The following is a 15,369-nucleotide window of genomic DNA, read 5'->3' as shown; positions in this document are numbered from 1 at the left end:
AGGCTAAAATACAGAAGGCAAATAAACTTGGTCCCCACTCTCAGTTTACATTCTAATAAAGGTGACAATATATATCTTCTAAGACAGAAAGGGAATAGAAATTTGACATCCCAAAGCAAGAATGGAACAAGGATGGATGAAATATATTAAAGAAAAAGACTGGTTCTTGTGAAAAGAAATTATTAACATTAAAAATGTTGTTTTAATAATGGTCTGTTGGGTGGTTTGAACCTATTTTCACAAATTGATCTAAAAAAATATCCTCAGTTTGTTTATATTCTAATGTCTTTATCATCACTTTACCTACATTAAAATTTTAAAGTTAATAAATATTAGATATTTATATAATAGGTAAAATTCATTATTTTTTAAAATTGATACTTGAAAAATTATCTATTGAACTGGTCTTGGATTGACTCACTGTAAATAGCCAAATTTAATGATTGTCCCTTGAGCTATTCATTAAACCTCAGACATGGATGAATAATGAATGAAAAATCTATTTGTTCATTCACTTGGAAAATGAAAAATATCCCCTCCTCCCATTATGCCTCTGATAAATTTGGCCCTGTAACAATAGTCTTTGAGGCATTTTCTGGGGTTGGCTTTGAATCATGAATAAAGTTTTATTATGGATTTAAGGAAATGGAATGTTGTGGTAAATTTGGGGTCTGTTTTTGCTTCTGAGGTAATGTTCTTTCCTATTATAGCTATCATTTGCACAGCTAAAGGGAGATCTGTAGCAGAATTAGGCTTGCTGATCAATGAAGAAATCAATAAGTCTTCATTTAGTGAGTGAACATACCTCAAACTAAAGACCATAGTTGGAGTAAAGGTAGAGGGGGAACAAGGGAAATCCACTAGGTCAATAGCTTCCTCCAAAAAGAAACTGGGGTAGTAGATGACACCTCTAAGCAGAAAGCAGAGGACAGGGAAGAACTATTAACTATAAATGTTAATCTTGTCTGGAATATGACCATGCTGAAAGGATGACAAGGTGAGGAGAAAGTTTTCAATACCACTGATAGAAGCTGTATCTTATACTTTGTATATGGTGAGATGTACTTTTCCTTTGGGATTTATTGGGAGAATATTGTCACTCTATGAATTAGGATAGCTCAGAGATCAGGTGAGGAGTTATAGGAAAGAGTAAATTCTCACTCAAGAAATATGATCTGCTTCCCATATTAGATATTACAGATAGGAAGGTCCCAGAACTGAAAATGTTTTATGGAAATTTCTTGTAAGGAAATTTCTAGGCATAAGATACTCTAGAAAAGGGAAGATAATACAACAATGTTAATGTTTGTCCTTCATTTTCAAAGGAGACCATGCCATCAGAGACGTGATGCCATGACAAACACTTGAATTGGAGAGAGCAGAGTTCTGTGTTAAGTCACCAGGCTCACTTTCTCCTCCAGAGTCATCTGGGAACAGTGGTGAGAAAAAGAAGAAAAGGTATCCCCTGGACCTCTCTTTAGCTCTCCTTCTTCTCTTACCCTTCTGTTATTCATTTGATGATCTTGAAGGTCACATGGATTCAATGATCATTTATATGCTAATGATATTCAAAACTACCTATTCAATCTTAGCTGCCAGAGCTGCCTCTATAATTGCCTATTGAACAATTCAAAACAGACACCCTATAGACATCTAAAACTCAATATACCCCAAATTGAATTTATTATATTTCTTCCCTTAACCCTTTCCTAACTTTCCTATTGCTGCAGAGAAGACCATCTCAGGTATCCAGTTTTTCTTCCGTTTCTCACTCTCATCCCATCCCTATCCAGTCCATTAACAAATCTTGTTGATTTAAGTCAATAATATTACTCACATATTTACTTCTCTCTTCTTATACTGCTACCAATCTGGTTCAGGTCCAGATCTTTCTCTTCTTTAGTCTATTCTCCACTCAGCTGACAAACTGATTTTCCAAAGCACTTATCTGACCGTACTACAGCCTTATTCAAAAAATTCCAGTGACTGCCTACCACCTTCATGATAAAATATAAAATTCTCTGTTTCACCTACAAGGCTATTCATAACCTCCCTACCCACTCATCTTACATATTACTCCCCACTCCATTAACAATGATCTCCTTGCAATTTTTCACACAATTATGCTCCATCTTCCAATTGAGCATTTCTTTCTCACTATCCCCTATTCCTTCAATTCTCTCCCTCTTTATAGCTGTTTCTGCCTTCCCTACCTTCCTTCAAGTTCCAGTTAAAATCCTACATTTTACTAGAAGTCTTCTGAAACCTTCTTTAGTACTAATTCCTTCCACTTCTTATGTTCCATCTATGTTATACATATCTTATTTGTCCATAATTGTTTGTATGCTGCCTCCCCCATTAGACTCTGATCTCATTGAGATCAAATCTTTAGGCCTGTATTATAAGGTTTTTTGAAGGGCTATATAGATTCTTGAGGTGGAAATGAGGCTTAACTAAGTATATGTATAATATATGTATGTTTTATTGGAAGGTAAGAGCAATGGTGGCTTTTCTAGCAATCTCAATTATTTCGTTTCAAGGAAAGTTAAGACCATATGGAAACACTGGTGCTATGACTCTGAGGGACTTGTTGAAGGCTCTGGGAGTAAAGTGGGACTAATTAAAGAGAAAAAAGAATCATACCTATTCTTACTGAAGAAGAGGGAGTCCTCATTTGCTTCATTCTGTTGAAGGAGAAATATTAGGGAAATATTCACCTAGCATTTTCTGTAATATTAACAAAATATTATCTCTGTTTGGTATTTTCCGTGGGCCTCTAACTTCTTCCTCATTATTCAACCTTGTCTGAAATATAAATCCACTGGGATAATAGAAACAATATCAACGCCTTCCTCACTACCCCATCGTCACCTGTCTAGCACACCATTCAGGTATGTACTTGACCCAGTCATGTCCAGGTGTAGTCACACCTTGGCTCTTCCCCCTGGTTCCTCTTCATGACTCTTCCCCAGCAAAGAAGCGGGGTGTGATGTGCTGGATTACTTAAAATCTTTGTTCGCCCTGTCCATCAGACTGACTTCAGTTGCTCTCTATTGATAGCTGACTTTGACTTTGCAACTGTCCTTAGCAGCTGCTGGTACCACTTCTTTTCTTAATTTTATTATCTGTTTTTTTTTTAAATCCACTTTTTTTACTTCATTGCCTCTATTTTATTTTATTTTTTAAATTTATTTTCATCCATATGCACATATATATTTTTAAGTTTAAAGAATTTCCTTCCACCTTCCCACCCCCCTCCCCTCAGTGGCAAGGTCAGGTTAGCATTACATGCATTTTTTTTTTAGGTTTTATTTGCAAGACAAATGGGGTTAAATGGCTTGCCCAAGGCCACACAGCTAGGCAATTACTAAGTGTCTGAGGCTGAATTTGAACTCAGGTACTCCTGAATCCAGGGCCAGTGCTCTATCCACTGTGCCACCTAGCCAACCTGAAGGCTTTTTTTAAATGTGTTTTGTTTTTCTTCCTATGGATGGAGAAAATGTAGTCCATGGCTGGTCTAATACAGTTGCCCTAGCTCTCAGAACTGCTGAGAGGAACTGTTTCCATCAAGGTCTTTCATCTCACAATGTTGTTGTTGATGTGTGCATTGTTCTCTTGGTTCTACTCCCTTCACTGAGCATCAGATCCCATAAGTCATTCCATGTTTCTCTAGAGTTCAACCCTTTATGGTTTCTTATAGAACAATTATATTCCATAGTATTCATATAGCATAACTTGTTTAGCCATTCCCCAGTTGATGGCCATTCCCTCAATTTCCAATTCTTTGCCACTACAAAAAGAGCTGCTGTGAATACTTTGGAACATACAGGACTTTTCTTTTTTTTATATAATTTCTTCTGGATATAGACCTAAAATTGGAATTGCTGGGTCAAAGGGTATGAACAGTTTTTTTTACTCTTTGGGCATAGTTCCATATTGCTCTCCAGAAAGGTTGGATCCATTCCTAACTCCACCAGCAATGAATCAATGTCCTAATCCCTTGACAAATTCTACAAACATTGATCATTTTCTTGTTTTCTCATCTTGGCCATTCTGATAGGTATGAGATGATATCTCATTGTGTTTTAATTTGCATTTCTCCAATCAACAATAATTTGGAGTATTTTTTCATTTGACTATATATAACTACTTTAATTTCTTTATTTGAAAACTGTCTGTTCACATACTTTGACCATTTATCAATTGGGGAATGACATGTGACCTTATAAATTTGATGCAATTCTGGGGCGGCTAGGTGGCACAGTGGATAAAACACTGGCCTTGGAGTCAGGAGTACCTGGGTTCAAATCCAGTCTCAGACACTTAGTAATTACCTAGCTGTGTGGCCTTGGGCAAGCCACTTAACCCCGTTTGCCTTGCAAAAACCTAAAAAATAAATAAATAAATTTGATGCAATTCTCTATATATTCAGAATTCCTAATTGTTAAGATTGTTTCTCAGCTTTCTTTCTAATTTTGACAGCATTGATTTTATTAGTACAAAACTGTTTTAATTTAATATGGTCAAAATCATTCATTTTGCAGTTTATAATGTGCTCTAATTCTTGTTTGGTCATAAATTTATCCCCCCCTTTCCATAGATCTGATAGATAAAGTATTTCTTGGTCTATTAATTTATCTATGATGTCATTCTTTATGTCTAAGTCCTATATTTCGTTGCCTCCTTAAAGAACTCTATGAATTAACTTGTAACTTTTTTGCAGGAACCTGTAAATTAAAATTTGTGGATTTTTCTTACACTTTGGAATCAGAGAGCCTTGTGATTTCTTCACTTATATATAAACTCCATTGGTCTTTGCAAGCCTCCTTCCTTGGGGTGTTTACCTCTAAAGCACCCTTCATCAATTCTGTCCTGATGCTCCTAAATTTTACTTGAAAACTTCTAGTGAGAAAAATGTTCCTAGATATGTTCAACCAACAGTTGAACATGTTAATTTATTATGCCACAATGATAGTCCTTCAATTTGACAGCAACCTTAGAGCAATGGAACCCAACAAACACTGTTGTTATTGGTAATAAAATGTATTTATAGTATAGAAGATGTGAGTTTAAATCTTACCTTTCACCATCTGATTATAGGTAAGTCAAATCAGTTCTATGAATCTCATATTTTTTATTTCTAAATTAGGAATAAAAATACCTCTGAAATTCAATCAGGCAAGGAGCAATTATTCATTGTTTATTTTATGACAAGTAATGTGCTGTACAATGGGAATATACATTTGAAGCAGAAATAAAATAGTCCCTGACCTTTAGGATCTTAGAAAATAGAGGAAGACAATAATAAAGAACTTAAATGGGTGGAGAGGGAAGAGGGAAATAGCAAGCACAAGGCCATGTTAAAGAAAATTCTGTAGAGAAGAATCAGCAGTGCAGCTTGGAGAAAGCTGACATATCTGGATCTCCTGCTTAAATTGGATGTACAAGGAAGAATAAGTCAATTTGAAAGTCAGATTTGTATGGGGGATTTGGGAGAGAAGGGAATGGTTGTGTAGAAGTAATCCATGAAGGAGTGGAATGAAGTTCTATGGCATAGTAGAGAAAGTCTTGTAGAAATAAGTAAAAACAGCAGAATGATGAAACAATGTTGATGGACAATGAGGTGGACCCAGAACTGAGTAGGAGGAGAGTGACTTGGGTTACATAATCCTCAAGTATATCATTGAAATAAAGAACCATCTTTTTTACACTTGTATTCCCTGGGTAATAAGTATAGAGCTATTGCCTACCCTCATTTGAAGAATGTAACTTGAAAATTAATTATGAAGGGGAAATAGAGAGAGATGTAATATACATGAATAGTCAGCAATATCATACACAAGGAATTGTTTTGGAGAAAAGACACAAAAGGTACCATTAAGAAATCAAAGTATCTAGGAATATTTTTATCACTAGAAGTTTTCAAATAAATATGAATTTATTCATTAGAGAAAATAAGTGATGATCCTTGCATATCATGTATGTTCCTTGACATCCATTTCACGTCAGGAAAGCTAGAATGTCTCCTGTATGTTGAAAGAAGTTTCTACTAGATTTATGAGAGGAAATGGACAAAGATTCACACAGGATGAAAGTATGTGGAAAACATTAGAGAGAATCATAGGTCCATTAGATGTGAATTCAAAGGAAACTCAATGGTCATCTGTTCCATCCTGTACTTGAAAGAAATCTCTACTAAAATATACCAAGAAAGTTGTGATCCAGTCTGTACTTGAATGCCTCCAAAGAAGAGGAACCCACCATTTACTGAGTCATTGAATTCTATTTTGAAATTGCTCTCATTATTAGAAAGTTTTTCCTGACCAAAAACCCTAAAACTGGTTATTTATTATTTTGGATTCTAAATAGCTCTTTTATCTTAATAACATGTTTTTCAATGACATGTATTTATAGTTTTCAGCATTCATTTGGTAAAATTTTTTCTCTCTTTTCCCCCACCCCAAGAAAGCAAATAATCTGATATAGGTTATATATACACAATCATGTGATACATGTTTTCATATTATTCATAATGTTTAAAAGAATCAAAACAAAAGGGGGATATCATGAGAAAGAAAAAAACAAAAAACAAATAGAAAAATGAAAATAGTATACTTTGATCTGCATTCAGATTTCACAATTCATTCTCTGGATGTGGATGGCATAAAATGGGTTAATTTTAAACACTGATCCATTATTTCTGTTTCTTCCTTGTGGGTCTAAGCAAGGGGAAAAAATATACACCTTAAAAATCTACTCCCAGCACCCCAAAACTATATGAGGACAGCTAATGTATCCTCAGTGAGGCTTCTTTTCTTTCTGCTAACTACCCACTTTCCTTTTTATTTAATCCTAATAGCATAGGGGCTAAATGCTTTTCACTTGTTGCTAGTTGCTCTGCCCCATACATTCTCCAGTTTATCTAACGTCCTTTTTTTAAGGTATTTTTTAAAAAATATATATTTATTTAATGTAAAGGGGTTAAATGACTTGCCCGAGGTCACACAGCTAGACAATTATTGTCTGAGGCCAGATTTGACCTCAGATACTCCTGACTCCAGGGTTGGTGCTCTATCCACTGTGCCACATAGCTGCCCCCCCCACCAATGTCCTTTTCAAACTGAGAAGTTGGGATTAAAAATAAGGACTGATGGATGAGAGGTTCAAAAGGGAAAATGTGTTTTGCAAAAAAGCATTATATTAACATCATTCATTAAGATTGCTGTTGACAGGTATTTCAGGCATCAACTCAAATTATGTAATAATACAGAGACTATTATCCTATATCCTCTCCAGGACTTTTCTAATATTCCCTGTAGGCAACCACCTACTCAGTCTATGTCTAAGGTCCAAACTTCTGGGAAGAGAAAAAAGAAAAAGAAAGATATGGAGGAGATTAAGAATAGTAAGTGGGACAGCAGGCCCCTTTGAACAAAAGACTGAATTTTAAGTTTTGCAAACTAGAAACCAATACCCCTTGTTGTACATCTCTCTGGGCATTTTTGAAACAAATTTTTTCTTGCCAAGGAAGGCCATCTCCACCAAAGATACTGAATTCCTTGGTATGATAAGTTGATTTGTCAGGCAGCCCACTTGTCTGGGGTAGGTTAAGTTTGGGGAAAAGTTCTTTCTATCCTCTGCTTTCCACAAAGTTGATTAGGCAGCCTGGCCCACTTACAATAACTGAAAACCTCACAGAATTTGGAGACAATGAAACTGTAGGAAATTCTCTCAGTAACTAAGTGATCTTTAGGTAAAACTTGAAAGGATTTGAAGTACTTGTACCAATAGGAAGTTTTAGTATGGGGGCAGCTTCAGTGTGCCTACTTCTGTTTCAATCTAGTTGGGAGCAGAAAAGAAGATAGATGAAATTCAAACGAAGAGCAAGAGAGAGAAATGAGATGGAAAAGAATTGCAAAGAAAGAAGAGAATAGGAAATTAGGGACATGGAGGCATGGAAATGAACAAAGAAGAGAAGAAAGGATAGAGATAGGGAAAATGGAGAGAGGAAACTAGGAGAAATGTATAATAGGGATGAGATATTTGAAACAAATGGAAGGAAGGAAGGTATTGAAGTATTGAAAGAGATAGGGAAAATGGGAAAAGAGAAATGTAAACAAATAGCAGAAGGAGGGTAAAAATGAGAGGGAAAGTGTGGGGGAGAAGGGAACCATAAGGAAGAATGATAAGATATAAACCTGGGACAGTATGAAAGAGAGGAAGGAAGATGGGAGAGACACAACATGGGAGGAAAAAGGAAGATAAGAAAGGAAGGCAGAAACAGAGAGAGGAGAAAGAGTATAGAGAGATAATCAAGAAAAGATCAAAAGAGGAAAGAAAAGGAAGAATAGCAGAAGAAAGAAAGGGAAGAAGAGAAATAAGAGTGTGAAAGATATAAAAAGGAAAAAGGATGAAAGAAAAGGGACAGAGAAGGAAAGAAATGGAGGGAGAAGAAAGAGAGTTATAGGGGTATTTTGGTAAATGTTTTAACAAATAATTCTCTAATACTTTAAATTTTAATTTAGATTATTAACATTTTCTTCATTTGTTTATGTCTAGACTATCCACAAAACAAGTCTTGTTTTGTAATATTTGCAGATTTCTGAGTTCTAAATGCTTAAACAGAAAATTTTTACAGTTGGCTCTCCTAAGGTCCAATATACCCCTGGGGAGATAGAAAAAGGGAAAATGGAAAAGAAAAGAATAAAGACTGAAAAAGTGAGGTAAGGAGACAAATTAAAGACCCAAGAGTAATTTATATTGGGGGGGGGGGGGAGCTAGTGCCAAATAGCTTAGGTATAGCTCATAGGTGGGCCCTGACACTGAGTCTAGAATGTTATGTCCAATTCTAGGTACTGGTTTTTAGAAGGGACAAAGATAGGGTGTATCGTGTCCAGAAGAAGACAAACAAGATAGTGAGACATCCAGACTATGTCATATAAGAATCAATGTGGGAATAGGATATATTTAACCTGACAAAAGAGTATATGAGAGAAGGATTAGTATTATTTTGCTTAGTTTTCTTAATAGGAATTATGAATAAAAGTTATAGCAAGGTAAATTTTTACTTCATCTAAGAGAAAACTTCCTGATAAGAGATTCAGGTTTGTAGGATGGAAGCCCTGGGTTTATAACTTGGCTCTGATACATCCTAGCTAGGTGTCCTAGCTATGTGTGGGCTATTCATTGAATCACTCCTGAGCTTTAGTTGGTTCAACTGTAAAACGAGATTTACAAGCTGACCTCTAAGATCTTTTTCAGCAATGAAAACGTCTGCCAATCATGAGAAATTTTCAAGAAGATATCAAATAATTCCTTGTTGAGGATGTTAGAATGGGGAATATAACTTTAAACAAAGATTAGAAAATATATTAGTTAAATTGACTATGAGGTCCCTGAGATCACAGAATCTCAGAATGAAAGGCACTTTCTTTAACAATCAAAGATTGTGGCACTTTGGAATTCTATGAGATCTTGGGCCAGGAACAGTATAGGACACCATTATTGCTGGTTTTTCTTTTTCAGTCTCCATCAATGTTATAGCTTTCTTCTCTTTTTTTCATTCCTCCTGTTTATATTCTTTCTTCCACCTGTGATATATACCCTCTTTCTGAAATACTTCTTTCTGCATACTCTGAGGTATTTGATAAGAATTACAATGAATTACAAAGTGTTGGAAGAGTGGGTGGGATTGATTTTACAGCATAAGTTCCTATAGGAAGTCACCACAAAAGGAATGGAAGACTTTCTAGAATATGATAGCATGAATACAGGGAAGAAAGAAGCTGGGGAGATATTAGAAGATATCAATTCAGCTACATAGAAAATTTCTATGAGCCACTGAGAATTTTTAAGCCATGTAGCAATGTAGAAGTAAGGGCAGGTAAGTAAGGGAGAGTATTTAAAAAATTCCCAAATTTTAAAATAAATGGCTCAATAGAACCAAGAACAATTTGAATTTTGCAACAAACTAAAAGGATAGCAAAAATATATGTCTCTATATCTTCTTTGATTCATGTATAAATTGCGCAAAAAGATGTTGATTTCACTCTCTTTTCCAGAGTCATCACAGTCCAGTGGCAAGACAGAGTCAAGACAAATATTGATGTCTTGAGATGAAATGGATCATCTTGGCATCTTTAATGACTAATTAAATTCTAAGCATTGCACAGCACCTACACTATCTTGTCTTCACATGTTTGAGGTAGATGTCCCTTTAACTCATTGATGGGGTTACTTGGTTTAAGCCATCTGCTGAAACACTTTATCTGAGTGTGGATGTTATACATGCTACAGTTTCTTAGAGTCACAGGTGAGACTTAGGTGGCTCTAGTGGACATCACTTTTGTATGCCTCAATGAATTCATGTTTCCATGTAGTTATATGAATCACATTTCAATGTACTCAAACAAAATTTAAATATTGAAAAAATTAATCTATTGGATGTACTTTTCAAGTGTTAAGGATGAAAGAGAGTTTTGTCCTGGTATACTAAGTTTTGATAAGGAAAAACCTAGACTGTCATGCTGAATTTAGGACAACATGTCATATCAGAATCAATTGGAAAGAACTAAAGATATTTACTCTGGAGAAGAAAAGGACCATAATGAATGTGAAAGCTGTCTTCAAATATTTAAGGAGTTATCACCAAAGAGAGGTATTATCATTTGGGGATTGCTCCTGAAAGATATAAAACTCTTCATAGAGCCTTTAATAAACAAAGCCCTTCCTACCTTTCTAGTCTCCTCACCACACAAGCTTCAATCCAATAACACTAACCTCCTTGCAATTCCATAAACAAAGGTCATATCTTGACTTTCAATAATTTTGCCATCCCCTATGCCTGGAAGGTTCTCTCTCATGTTCTCCATCTCCTGGCTTTCCTGATTTCCTTCAAGTAACAGCTAAAAGTCCTACTTTCTTCAAGAAATCTTTCCTTTCTTTCTTATATTATGCCTCTATGGTTCTCTCAATTTAACCTTCATATATTGTATTTATACAGAATTGTTTGCATGCTATCTTCTCCATTTGATTATGAGCACTTTAAGAACAGAAACTGTTTTTTACCTTTTTTTCTTGCATTTCTTGCCCTTAATATAATGCTTGGCTCACAGTAGGCTTATAATAAATAGTTATTGACTTATCTTGAAGAAAAAATTAAGAACCATGGTTAGAAGTTACAAATAAAGGCTCAACTTCTCTACTTTCAAATGAAGATAAATCTATTCATTATAAAATAGTGGAAGCTCATCTCAGGGACCAAGAAAATGCTGTCTTTCCACTCAGCTCCCAGGACCTTGTTTCCTCTTCATAACTCAGTTGAGATAGTCAGAGCTATCATATAGTGCAGCGCCAAGAACATTACACAATTCATGGAGTTAGAATTCCTGGACTTGAGAATCTACTTTCCAAACTTGCCACATCTGACTAAACTCAATGTTTCTGGGCCTCAATTTTCCAATATCTAAAATGGGGATACTATTTCCTAGCATTACAGAACTGTGTGTGTGCACACACATGAACACATGTGCATGTATGTACTGAAAACTTTAATATCCTATAGCAATGTGTTGCAATTATCAGGGATGTGGTTCTTGATGAATTTGGGCAGTGATTTTAGCATCCTTAACAAGTATTTATTGGGAGTCTTCTAGTATACCCAGAGAGACACAGAGAGATAGAGACAGAGACACAGAGACACAGAGAGAGATAGAGAGAGAAAGAGAGATGATAATTTGTCCATATAAAATATATAATGAGCTGAAAAATTGTTGCTCCAAAATTGTGATAGTCAGAACAGAACACATCACTTTAGCTGGGGTCTGATCAATGAAGAGAAAATGAAGCTATTTCTTCCTACTTTTTAACCTCCCAAGTTGCTCTTATGACACATAGCAAGCTAATTATCAAGGTCCTCTTAACATGCACTATGATCTTACCTGTCCTTTCCCTCACTCATAACTGTACAAATGATTTATTGACTCCAAGTGTAGGACTTTACAAGGTTTGGATTATTAAGAAACAATTTCTGTTGCTGCACATTTAGTTGTAAGACCCAAGGCTTTAAAAAAATATGAATTAACTTGTAATTTTTAATGTAGAATGCAAAATGATTCTCACCCAGGCTCTGAACTAGAACAGAGAGCAGAGTGACACAAAGTAGCCAGAGGGTAAGACGGGCAAATAGTTAATTCTAGAAATGAGATTTTCATGCTTTCTCAGAGGCTTTCAGTTGAAAATTGAAATTTGCATTTGGAGTAAAGTATCTTGATCTTAAACAAGTCTCATATTTACTACTATAACTACTACTACTGTTGCTGCTACTATGACTACTACTACTATATTTACTACTACTTAATTTATTAAGGATTAGCATTTTAAAATTTACAAAGCACTTTATATATGTTACTTTACGTAACATATATGTATGATCGTGGGAAAGATGCTTAATTTTTTTAGACCTCAAAGGAAGAGACTTGCATTAGATGTTCTCTAAAGTTTCATCTAACTTTAAGTGTTATGACTCATAAAGAGAAAAGAATCATAGAGAAGGCTTTAATATAAAAATTGTCCATGTACTCATTGATACATGGTGCTGCCTATCATACTTATTAATATGGAAAGGTATTTGTAAGATTAATTTATCACACTCAGTAGATAAATATATATTATATAATAAATATGTATATTATATTGGTAGATAAATATAGATTATATAGAGTGGATAAATATATTATATAAATATATATTAGCACATGAATATATTATAAACAATATATTTTATCAGAAGTGGTTATATATAACATTTTACATCAAAGATCACATGGATTAAACAGATTTATATATACATATGTGTGTATATATATATATATATATATATATATATATATATTTGCATTTATATGTGTATGCTTAGAAAAGATTTATGGTATATGAAAATCAGTGGGCTCTGAGCAGCCATTACAGCCACCTCATAGAGGTCTCAGTTACATCAGGCAAGATGAATACAGTGGAATTTTCCAGAGGGCAGAAGGGTGGTATAAAAGACAAGATAGCAGAAGAGGGAGATGTGCATCATATATAATTGTAAACTGGTTAGTAAACACTGAGGTTATACCTGGAATTTGCAGAGTAGGCATTAACATTAGAGTTATACCTTTTTACTAGCCATGCTTATCTTAAATAATAAAGCTGAGCCCAAAATTCTCCTATCACTAAACAGTTAATCACCAGAGCTAAAATCCAGTCAGCTAAAATTCTGCAAGTTTCTGTTAGTGCTATGATTAGCAGTCTTAAGGAAATGATGATCATAAAACCAATAAAAAAATTCTCTTAGCACACTTTGAATATATGTGTGGGTATCTCCTCTTTTTATATAACTGTTAACATGCATCCTTTTGCCTTTTTTTGTAGACAATTCTAAACTCATTCCTGGATCATAATGGTTCCTTAAAAAATGTTAGCTGACTGACTGAATGATTCTCAGGTTTGAGATTTACTAGCTGGGTGATCTTTAGCAAGCCACTTAGCCCATTTAATCTTCAATTTACTTACCTATGAAATAGGATAACACTTTTACTACTTACTCATAGAGTTGTTAAGAAAGGTTCTTTATAAAGACTGCTATACTCATTAATGTTTAAAAATCAGCTCTCCAAAAAAACTCTCACATATGCTTCAAAAAATTATTCTGAACATAAGAAATTTTAAAAAATCATTTCCATAGCACAGTAGAATTCACATTAATATATACTTTTAAATTTAATCTGCTTTATTAACATTTTTCCATGATTTTCTTAAGTCTAGACAATCAACAGAACAAAAAATAATCTAATTCTGATTTCTACCATTTGCCAGTTTCCTAGGTATAAATGCTCACACTGAAAATTTTAAAATTGAGTCACCTAGGTCAGCTGCTAATTAACCTTAAAATACAAAAGAATGTGAATTATTTTTGTTATAATTATTTTCTATTCTTCCCTTATAAGAACAGCATAAGTTTGTAGGATGAATTTTGGAGTCAGTCTCCAAATTCACACCTGATGTATCTTTGAGAAATATGTGGTTCATTTAGCTTTGACGTTTATTGATAGAAAACAAATGGATTTAATGGCAAAATGAATTGAGAATGCTTTTGCTCAACTATGGCCTACTTCCCTGAAGTTCTGTTTGTTTAGTTCTCCTGAGAGAGATAATTGCAAACATTTAGGAAAATACCAGTTCGGTCCAGAACTCTGTGCTTTTTACAACTAACCCTTGGAGCATTGGGACTGTAGTTTTATGCTAAGGTAGACAAAGGGAGTTGTAGTTATTTACAAATTTTCTGACCGTAGGGCAAGCAGAACCAACATGTATTAGAATATGTCAATAATGAAAAGGTCAAGTAAACAACACAGAGCCTGATAATTCTGTCAGTCTTTGGAATCAGGAGCTATGCATTATTCACTCTACCTGGCTCTTTCTAACTACATATTCATTCACTTCTTCAGAATCATCATCAGATGATCAGAATCAGAATGGGAAGATCAGCTTAACCAACATGCATCAGTGATGTAAAAATAAAGGTATAACATATCCTCTGTAAATATGACATTTCCTTATGTCCCAAGAGTTGGGCATTTTCTCTGATTCCTAAGATGAGGATCTTCATTAAGAGCACTGTGCAAAGAAATGGAGATACACACCAGATTAAAAAAAATAAAACCTTTCCCTACCCTCAAGGAGCTCATTTTCTCAAGAAGGATGCAGCATCCAAATAGCTATGTACATGAAAAATACATAACAGTGCAAATAAAAGATAATCTCAGAATGAAGAAACTTGAGGTGGGAGAGAGGAAATGCCTCCTGTAAAAGGCAGGGGAAAGATTCCTCCCCATACAGTGAGAGATGATATTTTTGTAATGTATAAGGAATTAGTATAGATAGATCAATGAATTAAGAGTGAATGAAAAGGACTAGAAAAACTAGGAAGGTAGGAAGGGGCCAGTTGTAAAAGAACTTTAAATGTCAAACATAGTTTATAATTGGAAAAGAAAGAACATATCCAAGAGATGTTTTTGAGACAAAAATGATGAGAATTACAACAGATTGGATGTACAAGTTGAGTGGGAGTGAGGAGTGGAAAATATTTAGGTAGATAACTGGTCTAATGGACAGACTTACTGAATCTGGAGATAGGAAGAGAAGTTCAAATCAAGGGATAATACTACTACTCCCTTCCCCTGGCATTGTTGTGAGGAGTAAATGAGACTTTTGTAAAGCACTTTGTAGACCTTAAAACATTATAGGGGCAGCTAGGTGGCATAGTGCATAAAACACCAGCCTTGGAGTCAGGAGTACCTGGGTTCAAATCCAGTCTCAGACACTTAA

Source organism: Macrotis lagotis, chromosome X (assembly GCF_037893015.1).
Source record: "Macrotis lagotis isolate mMagLag1 chromosome X, bilby.v1.9.chrom.fasta, whole genome shotgun sequence".
In the NCBI taxonomy this organism is placed as follows: domain Eukaryota; kingdom Metazoa; phylum Chordata; class Mammalia; order Peramelemorphia; family Peramelidae; genus Macrotis; species Macrotis lagotis.
This window is presented reverse-complemented; position numbering follows the sequence as displayed.